At 43.9% G+C, this 14,127-nt stretch overlaps 1 protein-coding gene across 6 annotated transcripts in view; it reads left to right on the top strand.

The window, feature by feature from the left end:
- The window catches only part of Trim13 (tripartite motif containing 13), a 49,222-nt gene that overhangs the window by 14,545 nt on the left and 20,550 nt on the right, over positions 1–14,127 (top strand). For 2 of the 6 annotated variants that reach the window (XM_052733009.1, XM_052733002.1), the window contains exon 2: positions 6,969–7,064. The exons of 2 other annotated variants lie outside the window; for them this stretch is intronic. The gene's annotated coding sequence lies outside the window, so the exon portion shown is untranslated. Of the gene's footprint in view, positions 1–2,738; positions 2,846–3,376; positions 3,491–6,642; positions 7,065–14,127 lie in introns of those variants that run through there. 2 more of the 6 variants (XM_052733003.1, XM_052733004.1) reach the window with 2 other exon arrangements.

The following is a 14,127-nucleotide window of genomic DNA, read 5'->3' as shown; positions in this document are numbered from 1 at the left end:
TTCATTTTCCCCTTCACTGTTCGATTTATGGCAGACATTTTTCTATAGGCTAATCCATATTCTAAAAAGATTTTAGCCTCCCCTTCTGAAAGTACGGCCAGCATTTTCTTTCATCAGCTTGATATAGTACAAATTCTTATCCTAATAGTGAAATGTTTCATTAAAGCTTGGCCAGTGATTGGGCAAAACCAAAACTTATTATAAGCCACAGTCATCCTAGGGTCTCCCCTGCTAGGTAGCCTCCCTGGATCTGTGGGTTGCAGTCTGATTGTCCTTTGCTTTATATCTAGTATCCACTTATGAGTGAGTACATACCATGTTTGCCCTTCTGAGTCTGGGTTACCTCACTCAGGATGATATTTTCTAGTTCCATCCATTTGCCTACAAATTTCATGCTGTCATTGTTTTTCTCTGCTGAGTAGTATTCCATTGTGTATATGTACCACATTTTCTTAATCCATTCTTCAGTTGATGGGCATCTAGATTGTTTCCAGGTTCTGGCTATTACGAATAATGCTGCTAGGAACATAGTTGAGCATGTATCTTTGTGGTATTCCTTGGGTATATGCCCAAGAGTGGTATGGCTGGGTCTTGAGGTAGATCGATTCCCAATTTTCTGAGAAACCGCCATACTGATTTCCACAGTGGTTGTACAAATTTGCACTCCCACCAACAGTGGAGGAGTGTTCCCCTTGCTCCGCATCCTCTCCAACATAGACTGTCATTAGTGTTTTTGATCATAGTCATTCTGATAGGTGTAAGGTGGTATCTCAGAGTCGTTTTGATTTGCATTTCTCTGATGACTAGAGATGTTGAGCATTTCCTTAAATGTCTTTCAGCCATTTGAGATTCTTCTTTTGAGAATTCTTTGTTTAGCTCTTTAGCCCATTTTTTAATTGGATTGTTTGGTATTTTGATGTCTAGTTTCTTGAGTTCTTTATATATTCTGGATATCAGTCCACTTTCAGATGTGGGGTTGGTGAAGACCTTTTCCCATTCTGTAGGCTTTCTTTTTGTCTTATTGAATGTGTCTTTTGTCCTACAGAAGCTTTTCAGTTTCAAGAGATCCCATTTATTAATTGTTGCTCTCAGTGTCTGTGCTACTGGTGTTATATTTAGGAAGTGATCTCCTGTGCCAATGTGTTCAAGAGTACTTCCTACTTTCTCTTCTGTCAATTTCAGTGTAACTAGATTTATGTTGAGATCTTTGATCCACTTGGACTTGCGTTTTGTGCATGGTGACAGATATGGATCTATTTCCAATCTTTTACATGTTGACATCCAGTTATGCCAGTACCATTTGTTGAAGATACTTTCTTTTTTCCATTGTATAGTTTTTACTTTTTTTTGTCAAAAATCAGGTGTTCATATGTGTGTGGATTAATGTCAGGGTCTTCATTTTGATTCCATTGGTCCATATTCAATTCCATTGGTCCATATTCCATTGGTCCAATTTAAATTCTTCTCTCATACATTACATCCTGACCACAGTTTTCCCTCCATCCCGGTACCCCCATTTCCCTTCCCCTCTCCCCCAGATTCACTCCTTCTCTGTCTCCCTTCAGAAAGGAGCAGGCCTCCCAGGGATCTCAACCAAACATGGTGTAACAAGTTACAGTTACACTAGGCACAAACTTTCATATCAAGGCTGGATAAGGCAAGCCAGCAGGAAGAAAGGGGTCCCAAGAGTAGGCAGGAACTGGAGAGATGGCTCAGTGGTTAAGAGCCCTGACTGCTCTTCTAGAGGACCTGGGTTCAATTCCCAGCACCTACATGGCACCTCACAGCTGTCTGTAGCTCCAGGATCTAACACCCTCACACAGACATACATGCCAGCAAAACACCATTGTACAAAAAAAAAAAAAAAAAAAAAAAAAAAAAGGCAGAAGAGTCAGAGACACCCCCCACTCCCACTGTCAGGAGTCCCACAAAAACATATATGCAGTGGACCTAGCTCAGACCCATATAGGCCCTGTGATGTTGCTTCAGGCTCTTCTATGAGCCCTGCTTAGTTGATTCTGCAAGCCTTTGCTACTCAGGTACTCTACCACTGAGTTATACTCCCTCACTTGAGCTGGGTTTTACCATGTCCTCCCAGCTGATTGTAGTTGTTGCAGACATTATTGTTGCTGTGTGTGCATGATGTGAAGGCCTATGTGGAGGTCAGAAGGCATCTTTGCGGAGTTGGTTCTTTCTCCCTCTTCCATCTGGGTTCTGAGGATCAAATTCAGATGGCCAGGCTTGCCCTGCAAGCACCTTTACCAACATCTGTATACTTATTCCATACAAATATTTCCATTTACTTCACAAAGCTTAAATGTTTTTCTTCAGCATTGCTACAGATACATGATTAACATTTCAAGCATGGATAAAATGAAAGGTTTGGTTTCACCAAGAAAGGAAAATAGGGAGATGTCTTTGGTATTTTGGATGGAGAGTTTTGGTTTTGCTCAGCAATAGGTCTCAGCTTTGCTAAGGAATAGGTAAGTATTTTCAGGGGCAAGTCCATGGTAAGCCACTGGCTGCAAACACTTGGTTTTAGCCACACATGCCCATTACTGCATTGGGTGGTGTGGTAGTTTGAATGTAATTGACCCTCATAATCTCATAAGAAGTGCCACTATTAGGTGTGGCTTTGTTGGAGTGGGTATGGCCTTGTTGGAGGAAGTGTGTCACTGTGGAGGTGTGCTTTGAGGTTTCCTATGCTCAGGATACTGCCCAGTGTCTCAGTCGACTTCCTTTTGCCTACAAGATATAGGGCTGTCAGCTACTACTCCAGCACCACGTCTGCCTGCATGCTGCCATGCTCCCCATCATGATGATAATGGACTGAACCTCTGGAACTGTAAGCGAGCCACCCCAATTAAATGTTTTCTTTATAAGAGTTGCTGTGGTCATAGTGTCTCTTCACAGCAACAGAAACCCTAAGGCAGGTGTTCCATCTCCTCCTTGTGCTGACCCTAAACTATGTGAATCTGCTAGTGTGTGTACTGTAGGAGTCTCTGGCAGACGCTTTTATGTTTTATCCTACACTCTTATAATGTGTGTCTTCTTAAGTATATGCATTTCTTACATTTGAATTGTAAATTTAAGATGTTGTGGATAGTGCATGCCCTGCCCCATAACCATCCTCACCTTCACTCTCCTGTGTCCCAACACTGTCCCTTCTTTAATTATCTGTGTTTACCACTCTTCTATCTTTCCAGCCCTCTCCTTCCTTCCTACTTGAACTACCCATATCCCTACCCTTCTGTTTTCCAACCCTCTCCTTATTTTTTACACTTTCTCTTTTTTAAAAAAGAAAAAGCATTTGTTTGGTTTTGTTTTTTGTTTTTTTTATATTTATTATTTATTATGTTGTTTATTATGTTTACAGTGTTCCGCTTGCATGTATTCCTGCAAGCCAGAAGAGGGCACCAGACCTCATTACAGATGGTTGTGAGCCACCATGTGGTTGCTGGGAATTGAACTCAGGACCTCTGGAAGAACAGTCAGTGCTCTTAACCTCTCTCCAGCCCCCGTTTTTTTGTTTTTTGTTTTTTCAGAAAGGTCTCACTGTGTGGCCCTGACTGGCCTGGAACTCTCTTGCCTTGTAGCCTAGGCTGGTCTTGAACTCAGAGAACCACTTGCTCCTGCTTCTGGAATGCTGGAGTTAAAGATGTAAACCACCACACCCAGCTATTCTCTATCCTTTTATGAATGTGTTAGCCAGGGTTCTCTAGAGGAACAGAACTGATAAATGTATATATTAAAAGGAATTCATTAGGTTGGCTTATATAATATGGTCTAGGCCATCACACAATGGTTGTTTCACACTGGAGAGGTCAAGAAGCCTCAGCCAGTGAGGCTGAAAGTCCCAATATGGTGCTGGTGACATGGAGGATCCTTGGAGAGCTGCTTATCTTTAGTCTATGCTAGAAGCCCAAAGGAGTTTGTTCTACTATCTGTGGAAGGATGCAGCAGCAACAGAATAGATGAATTTGCCAGCAAGAATGAGGGCAAGCAGTCAAAAAGCATGTCTTTTAATCTGGGCTGCCATCAGAAAGCACCACCCACATTTAGGGAAGGTCTTCTCACTTCAAATAATCTGATCAAGAAAGTCCCATACAGAAGTGCCCAGGCTTGCCTATTAGATTATTCCAGATGTTGTCAAGTTGACACCAAGATTAATCTTCACCTACACACACACACAACTCTTTAACGGCTGAGCCATCTCTCTAGTCCCTATGAACATCTAACCTTTCCCTGCAGTACTTGTGTCTGTCCTGGGGGGCTGACTGCCAGGACTGCTCCCAGATAACCTGGGTCTGCAGGGTAGCACACCATGAGCTGTGTTGCTCTTGGGCAGCTTGAGTCATCATTCCTAGCAAAAGAGCCCTGTATTGAGCTGTATGGTTTATGTGTAAACTTGGGGTAGAAACCTAATGGGAACTTGAGAGGCAGTGCTAGCCCTAACTCCCAAGTGGCATGATGCTCAGATTGAGCGTACCCCCTTATACTGTGAGGCCTTTTAGGGCCGGGGAGCTTTCATTTGTCTTTGTATGTCCAGCCCTAAACCTGCCTTCCTAGCTTTGGGAGTGATAGTCACTGTTGCTTGAAGGCAAAATGAAAGTTCTTTGCTCCATGGTGCCAGGCCCCTTGCTGGCTGAGTTATGCTCGTGGCCAGCAGAGGGCGTGCATGCCCCAGTGGTGGAGGAGCTACGAGAGCATGTCAAATCCAACCAAGCGAAACTGTCCAGAAATTTAATGTAAACCTTCACAAATGCATTAGAATATCATCAGTGTACATAACAAATCCAATTATAGTTGGTCTGAAAGGCACAAGACCCCATAGGATTATCTTAGGGAACACAAAGCCATGGCATCTCACAAAGTGGAATATGCAGTTTCCAGGTCACTCTTCCTGGAGAGTTTAATTTTTAAATTGGAAAGCTCTTGACATTCTCTTGGTGAGCCCCTTCATCTTGCAGAGGAAACTGGGGTTTCTGAAGCTGGTCCTTTAAACTCAAAAGGATGTGACTGGGGAGAGGTGGCTGGGAGAAAAAGGCAGCTAAGTTCCCCATCGCTTTTCCTCTATATATGTGCACTTAAGTAGAAAGATTTAGGACCTGGGTTCCAGCACAGGTACTGAAATACAAATTTGTGTGCATGTTTCATACATTTAAATATGTAATTTTCAGGACCTTATCCAGTGGTTCTCAACCTTCACAATACTGCAACCGTTTAATACAGTTCCTCATGTGCAACCATAACATTATTTTGGTGTTACTTTATAACTGTAATTTTGCTACTGTTTTGAATCATAGTGTAAATATTTTTGGAGACAGAGGTTTGGTGAAGGATCACAATCCACAGGTTGAGAAGCCATTCAGACTATCTGGACTACAGTTCTGATTAGTCTTAAACTTTCTGTGCCTTTATCTCCTTCCTATCTATAAATGAGGTTAATAATTACCGGCTTCACTGGATTGTTTTTAAAGGTTAAATGAGTTAATCTTTGTAAAACTGTGTAGTGTGACAAGACTTCCTCGGGAGACAGAACACTCATGTCTACTCACCCCATATAGGCAGCCCATGACAGACCAAAGTGTGGATACCGCCAAAGTCCAACTTGGTGAACCAATGAGTTTTATTGGAGTTACTTATAGGAATGTGTGAGAGGGGTTACTTACAGGAGCAGCTATGACTCAAGGGCAGATTATCACCAAAGCCCAGCCCAGCATGGATGACAGCTCACAAAGCTGGGAACCTGGAGCACACTAAACAGCAGCAGGCAGGCAGCCCCGCATGTTAGAGACTGTCTGTTCTAGGCGACTCAGTTGGTCTAACCTTCATCCAGGCTGCTTGGAGGGCTCTCTGCTTCTTTCAGACAGTTGGACTTGTTTGATAGAGACTCTAAGCAAGTCTTTGTTGTTTATTCTTGGGAAGGGGGAGCCTAGTGAATCTGCTCAGTTTCAGGAACTTCTTGAAGCCATTTTGAGTTGTTTGCTTCCTGTCTTAAGGAACTTGCCTTCAGGATGGAGTGTTTCAATCCTGGAGGAAACTGGCTACACAACAGCTATCAGAACAGTGATATTTATTATTATTATTATTATTATTATTATTGTTAATTATTATTTGACTACAAAATAAAATACACAAATCTTTGGGAAGACACTATTTTAATAAATACAGGCATCATTCCAAGGATACTTTTAAACTTGAATATATGGTCAAGGGAGTGCGTGAGATCAGAGTCAGCCATGGGAAAGGGGATTCAGCCTACTAGAGGCCCATGAGAGCACACATCCTAGAAGTAGGGCTTCAGAGTCGGGCTCAGCTCCAAGGCTCTCCTACTCAGACTGAAGTAGCTCAGAGATGGGCCACAGAGACAGTGATTTGGTTGGTATTAGAAGTCCTACCTGGGAAGAAACACAGCAAAAACTCAGCCCTTAAAGAAATGCTACTGTTGCCAGGCAGTGATGGCACATGCCTTTAAACCCAGCACTTGGGAGGCAGAGCCAGGCAGATCTCTGTGAGTTCAAGGCCAGCGTGGTCTACAGAGTGAGATCCAGGACAGGCACTAAAACTTATGCGGAGAAATCCTGTCTTGAAAAACCAAAAGAAAAAAAAAAAAAGAAAGAAAGAAAGCAACTGTCAAGAGATGAGTTTGAGCCTGAGTCAGAAGCAGCCTGGTGGAAGGGAATGGGGCAGGACAAAGAGAGTAATAGAAGAAAGTGACTCGGCACTTTTTGGAAAGTAAGGCAGTGAGGCTGAAGATTGAGGGGACTTAAATAAGACAGGTGTGGTGGTTTGTGTAGGTATGGCCCCCATAGACTCATGTGTTTGAATGCTTGGCTCAAAGGGAGCAGCACTATTAGGAGGTGTGGCCTTGTTGGAGGAAATGTGTTAGGGTGGAAGCAGGCTTTGAGGTCTCATATAAGCTGAAGCCACACCCAGTGTGACAATTCACTTCCTGCTGCCTGCAGATCAAGATGTAGGACTCAGCTCCTTCTCCAGCACCTGTCTACCTGTATGCTGCCATGTTTCCCGCCAGGATGATGATGGACTAAACCTCTGAACCTGTAAGTCAGCCCCAATTAAATCTTTTCCTTTATAAGGTTGCCCCATGGTGTCTCTTCACAGCAATAGAAACATTAGCTAAGACAACAGGTTATAAGAACCCTTTCTGCCAGTGGGAAGAAAAGGCCCTAAGCCCTGACCTGACCCTTTCTGACATTCCTGGGATGTCCTCACCTGAGAACTGTGGTAAACTCTTGTTAGGATTCTGATTCTCTAAGGCCAGAATTCTTTCTCCAAGATTGCCTTGCCAACAAACTCCTGAGGAGGATGCTGGTTCTTAGACTCCTGTCATTCCTACCTCAGAACAGAGAGGAGTGAACAATAGAGGTCACTACCAGAGAGTCCACTGTGAAGTAAATACGTGGGAAGGCCTTGTAGCACAGATTCAAGGCTGCCTTTCCAAGGTCCCAAGTAGTAAATAGGATTACAGGAGTCTTAGAGGGAAAGCCCCAACTCCAGGAGTCTGAAAGACCAGGTGTGGCCACCCAACCCAATATGTCATTAAAGAGGGGGTTGATAGTGAAGGGCAGAGGGATTTTAATACATGTGGCCATGTAGGGATGAGAAACACGTGAAGTTCATTGGCCCCAAATTAGGACACTGATGTGGTATGAACTTGATCTCAGCCAAAAGGCTGAGACTCCTTAAAGGTACCGGTTGGAGCTTTGGAATAGAGAGGAGGACAGGGGCAAGCAGTGAGAGTAAGTAAGCAGTCCTGCTCAAGGTGTGGCCGATGGAGCCTTGGCAGCTGGTTCAGAGAGGTTGTCTCTCATCACTTGGGGGGCAGTCTGGCTCCCTTAGGATGGCTGCTGCTGTTTGGGGCTAATATAATAGGGAGATCTGTCTGTGAGGTTGGGCTACTCCTAGACTCCAAGGTAAGTGCAGGCCTGAAGACCCTGAGGCAGCTACCTTCTCAGAGTCTGGAGCAGACCTTGTAGAACAGATGTAAGAGGTCTGAGTTACTCTCTGTGCAACCAGCCTTGAAGAAGGAACTAGGACAGGCAGGCCAGCTTTCAGAAGCACACACCAGGGGTCACTATGCTATTGGCAGTTAGGCAGGTGACTGACCCTAAGTAGAGATAAAAAATGAAGGCAGCTATATCAGGTTTTCAGTCTTGTGGGCTGTGAGGAATCAGCACTTTCCAGCAAAGACTGTTTCTGACTGGCTGTTTTTAAAGGATGTGAGAGGGCCAGGCAAGTACAGGAAGGGATCCTAGATTTATTGACTCCCTCTGCCATCTCTCTAGGGCTGAAAAGCAAAATAGCTGCCTTCATTGCAGTGGGGGCCAGATCTCCAATAGTCAGGGAGATCTGGTAGGCAGAAATTTTCTAGGGGCCAGATGTGATGCCTGGTGTCTGTAATCCCAGCTGGGAGAACAGAGGGGAGCTGAGGCAGGAGGATCCAGAGTTTGAGGACAACATGGACAGTAATGTGGGAGGGACCCTGTCTCACAAAGAGGGTCGGGGGAAGGCCCTTCAAGGACCTTCTCTCAGAAAGAAAGAATGGAAGAGAGAGTAAGTCCCTCAAGGGCCCAGATACTGCTCAAAGTCCATACAGGCAACCATGGGGAGGTTTGAAACTTCCAGGGTTACCTCAATCAAGCTCTTGCCAAGTCAGATGGCCTTCTGAGAAGCAGCTAATGGCAACACAGGCTGCGAGTTCTCGCACTAACTTTAGAACAGTGTTCAGGGGGAAATGAGGACAAGCCAGTGCAGCCAGGGAGGGCTGGGGGACGGAGCTCAGGAGGCTGACATATACTCAGGAGCAAGGCTGCCAGGCATCCTGTAGTGAACTGGATAGTGTGCTGTTTGAGCTTTTAGCCCACTCAGTGCAGCTGATACCTGTTTTAAAGTCTCATTATTATTTCAGATGTACTTTATCTTATGTTTTGGTTGATTTATTTAATCAGCAGAAGTTTGTAATTTCAGCTTTTAGTTATTCCTCCTAAGTGCCGAATGAACAAACATGACCTGAAAGAGCCTTCAGAATCTTTTGAAATGTGAGGAGGCCTTTTATTTATCTGTGTAAAAGTTAAGTGTTCCCGAACTACTGCTGACTACAGTAGAAATGCACTCCTCAGGAGTGAAGTGTTCCCGAACTACTGTTGACTACAGTAGAAATGCACTCCTCAGGAGTGAAGTGTTCCCGAACTACTGTTGACTACAGTAGAAATGCACTCCTCAGGAGTGAAGTGTTCCCGAACTACTGTTGACTGCAGTAGAAATGTACTCCTCAGGAGTGAAGTGTTCCCGAACTACTGTTGACTACAGTAGAAATGTTCTCCTCAGGAGTGAAGTGTTCCCGAACTACTGTTGACTACAGTAGAAATGTTCTCCTCAGGAGTGAAGTGTTCCCGAACTACTGTTGACTACAGTAGAAATGTACTCCTCAGGAGTGAAGTGTTCCCGAACTACTGTTGACTACAGTAGAAATGTTCTCCTCAGGAGTGAAGTGTTCCCGAACTACTGTTGACTACAGTAGAAATGCGCTCCTCAGGAGGAGAGTGTTCCCGAACTACTGTTGACTACAGTAGAAATGTACTCCTCAGGAGGAGAGTGTTCCCGAACTACTGTTGACTGCAGTAGAAATGTACTCCTCAGGAGTGAAGTGTTCCCGAACTACTGTTGACTACAGTAGAAATGTACTCCTCAGGAGGAGAGTGTTCCCGAACTACTGTTGACTGCAGTAGAAATGTGCTCCTCAGGAGTTAAGTGTTCCCGAACTACTGCTGACTACAGTAGAAATGTGCTCCTCAGGAGTGAAGTGTTCCCGAACTACTGTTGACTGCAGTAGAAATGCGCTCCTCAGGAGTGAAGTGTTCCCGAACTACTGTTGACTGCAGTAGAAATGCACTCCTCAGGAGTGAAGTGTTCCCGAACTACTGTTGACTACAGTAGAAATGTACTCCTCAGGAGTGAAGTGTTCCCGAACTACTGTTGACTACAGTAGAAATGTACTCCTCAGGAGGAGAGTGTTCCCGAACTACTGTTGACTGCAGTAGAAATGTGCTCCTCAGGAGTTAAGTGTTCCCGAACTACTGCTGACTACAGTAGAAATGTGCTCCTCAGGAGTGAAGTGTTCCCGAACTACTGTTGACTGCAGTAGAAATGCACTCCTCAGGAGTGAAGTGTTCCCGAACTACTGTTGACTACAGTAGAAATGTACTCCTCAGGAGTGAAGTGTTCCCGAACTACTGTTGACTACAGTAGAAATGTACTCCTCAGGAGTGAAGTGTTCCCGAACTACTGTTGACTACAGTAGAAATGTACTCCTCAGGAGTGAAGTGTTCCCGAACTACTGTTGACTACAGTAGAAATGTTCTCCTCAGGAGTGAAGTGTTCCCGAACTACTGTTGACTACAGTAGAAATGTACTCCTTAGGAGTGAAGTGTTCCCGAACTACTGTTGACAACAGTAGAAATGTTCTCCTCAGGAGTGAAGTGTTCCCGAACTACTGTTGACTACAGTAGAAATGCACTCCTCAGGAGGAGAGGGCACACACAACAGCAGAGAGCCGTTTTCCTCAGCCAGCAGGGGATGAACAGGTCTGTAAGTCTCTTTCCTGACAAAGCAGGGAAAACACATTTCTCTTTGGGGCAACAGCATCAAAGGGAGGTTCGCATACGTCTTCTACCTCCTTTCTCATAGCAATCAAGCTCATCAAGATTCAGGATTGAGGCTCAACCTGAAAGGCGTCGTTAACTCTTCTCTAAGGCCCTGACCAACCTCCTGATAAGTTCCATCAGTTGCCACCTCAAAAATACAGCTTGAAAACGTAACCTTCCTCTCGCTCCAGTGCAATTCTTCCTTCTCTTTCTTGCTGTTCTCCAAGCTGCTCCTCCATGCTGCCCTTGCCCCAGCAGCCTCCCTGCTCCGCTGTGGCCAGAGAGCTCTCTTAAACTGTAAATCTGATGACATACCCTGATGTCTTCCTTTGCATGCAAAATAAAACCGATCAATAGAGACAGGATAGCAGGGCAAGAGGCACAGCTCTGTGCTGCCTGGTGGCTTGAAAAGCTCCTGGAATCTTTTAGGCCATCCGATCAAGGAGAACTGGATCCTTGGCTTGGACACAGGAAAGAACTTCAAGGTGAACCAGTGTTAAATGTGTTGGGGATTATTAAGCTTTTCTCAGGTATTTATTTTTATTTTACTTGTATGCATATTTTGCCTGATATGTCTGTACACCACGTGTGTGCAGGATCCCAAAGAAGTCAGAAGAAGGTGTCGGATTCCCTGGGACTGGAGTGACAGAGGGCTGTGAGCTGTCATGTGGGTGCTGGGAAGCAAACCTAGGTCTTATGCAAGGGCATCAACTGCTCTTAACTGCTAAGCCATCTCTCCAGCCCCCTTAAAATATTTTAAATATCGATTTTTAAGCATGAGGATTAGGACAAAGAATGAAGCCTTAGGAAGAAAGTGACACGACAGAGGCTTATAAAGGATTCGGGTGGGTTTTGAGGCTGTTGTCTTCAGTGATTTGTTAGGAACCTAAATGAGATCACAGGGTGGTTCTAGAGGAGTGCCTGATAAGAGTTAGAACTGCTGGAGCAACACTCTAGGTCACAGGGACGCAGAAAGGACACACTTCTCCACTGGAAGCAGTCTTGGCCTTCCAAGATGGCTCAGCAGGTAAAGGTACTTGCCACAAAAGCATGGCAGCCTGAGTCCATCCCTAGAACCTGTATGAACCTGGAAAGAGAAAACTGACTACACACACACACACACACACACACACACACACACACACACACACTCACAGAGTTTTAAAATTCCCAGAAAATTCCTGGGAAATGAGTGAGGCCCCACTTAAGGTTGTATGCATTTAGGCATTAAGCCTGGTTCATTGGAGTTTTAATATAAAATACCTCTATAGGAATGAAATATTATCTCTGTAAGCAAACTTCACAACAAATGATAATTATATAGAATTTTTTCTAATCTACTACTACTATTTTTTTAATTGACAAAAAAGTTTTTTCATACAATATATTTTGATTATTATTTTCCCCTCCCAAATTGCTCCTAGATCTTCCTCACCTCCCTACCCACCCAACTCTACGTTGTTTTTTCTCTCTTAAAAAAAAAAACAACAAATAAAATTAACCAAACACACACAGATCACTACAAAACTCAAAAACAGAAATCAAAATAAACAAGCAAAAGAACAATAAGATAAAAAAATGCCCCCCAAAAGCAACATGAGACAAAAAGTTTAGAGAAATACCATTGAGTTCATTTTGTGTTGGCCATCTCCTGCAGAGTGTGAGGTCTGCCCTAAAGTCTGGTTAATATACCCAGTAAGATTCCACTGGAGAAAAATGAGTTTTCCTTTGTCAGTGAGTGCAGATAGCTTATCGCTTGGGGTGGGAGCCCGTGCCTACTTCCCCCTCAGTGCTAGGACTCCATCTGGCTTGAACCTGTGTGTAGGCCTTGTGTGTGCTTGCCATAGCCTCTCTGAGTTCACAGGTGTATGAGTCCTGTTGTATCTGGAAGACACTGTCTCCTCGGAATCATGCATTACCTCTGGCTTTTATAGTCTTTCCACCTCCTCTTCTGCATAGACCCTGAGCCTTGAGGGGAGGGCTTTGATGAAAATATTCCATTTAGGACTGAGTGCTGCAAAGTCCCTCCCTCCCTCCATATTGTCCAGTTGTTGGTCTCTGTGTTAGTTGCCGTCTATTACAAGAAGTTTCTCTGATGGGAGCTGAGTGAAGCACTAATCTATGGATATATCAGAATGTCATTAGGAGTCATTCTATCGCTATATTCCTTTAGTAAAACAATAGTATTTGATTTTCCCCTAGACCCATGATCTATCTAGTCTCAGGTTCTTGGTCACTTTAGCAGTGTCAGGCATGGGTTCCATCTCATGAAGTCGGGCCTTAAATCTGATCAGAAAGTGACTGGTTACTCCAATAACATTTCTGTCACTATTGCGCCAGTCTATCTTGCAGGCAGGTCACTGTTGCAGGTTCAGGGTTTGTAGCTGGAGATCCTGAGGATTGCTTTTTCCTCTCCTTAGTCTGAAGGGTATCTTCCAGTACCATGAACACTAGTCAGTAGAAGTGAAGCCTCTGGTTCAGCACTAGCTCTACTGCTCCATGTTTGATGACATGTGTAAGTGTTGTTTCCAGCAACAGGACCTTACCATCAGCTTGTAGAGAGTAACCAATAGGCTTGGCAATAGCCTGTGATGTTTGGGAGTTTCTGTACTGGCTCCCTTGGCCAGCACCTCAATAAGATGTAGCCCATTCTTGGCACTGGAGGTTTTACTTAGTGGCTTAAGATGTCTAGTTGGCGCATTGTTGTCCTTAATATTTGGTGACTCCATTTAGATACCTAGCATATATGAATATGGTTTTGGAAAATTCTAGAGTAGTGGGTTTTCATATGTTTTTTCAAATGGTCTTTTGCCCTTCTCTTCCATCCCCCTCCCTATTTAATCCTCCTATTTTAGTCTCCCTTTGCCTCTCTATAACAATATTATTCCACGTCCAGGATTTGCTGTCATTTGTTTTAGTGACCTTGACCGTTCTGACTGGTGGGAGATGAAATCCCAAAGTAGTTTTAATTTACATTTCCATGATGACTAAGGATGATTTCTTTAAGTGTTTCTCATCCATTTGTGTTTCATCTTTTGAGAACTCTGTTTAGTTCTATACCCCATTTTTAAGTTGGGTTATTTGTTTTTTTATGTTCTCCTTTTTTAGTTCTTTATATATTATAGATACTAACCCTCTGTAAGATTACATATAATTGCTAAAGATCTTTTCTTAATCTGTAGGCTGTTGTTTTGCCTGAATGATGCTGTCCTTTGCCATACAGAAGCTTTTCAGTTTCATGAGGTCTTAGTGTCTATGCTACCATTGTCCTGCTAAGAAAACCCTTTCCTGTGCCAATGAGTTCAAGACTGTTCCCCACTTTCTCTTCTGTCATAGTCAGGGTATCTGGTCTTATGTTGAGGAGTGATCCATTTGGAGTTGTTTTGTACAAAGTGATAAGTATGCATCTTTCTGGATACTTCCACATGCAGCCATCCAGGCTGACAAGAACCATTGGGTG

Source organism: Peromyscus californicus, unplaced genomic scaffold (assembly GCF_007827085.1).
Source record: "Peromyscus californicus insignis strain IS unplaced genomic scaffold, ASM782708v3 Scaffold_12__1_contigs__length_115047231, whole genome shotgun sequence".
Lineage (NCBI taxonomy): Eukaryota > Metazoa > Chordata > Mammalia > Rodentia > Cricetidae > Peromyscus > Peromyscus californicus.
Note: the sequence above shows the minus strand (reverse complement) of the source record. Positions and strands in the feature narration are given on the sequence as shown.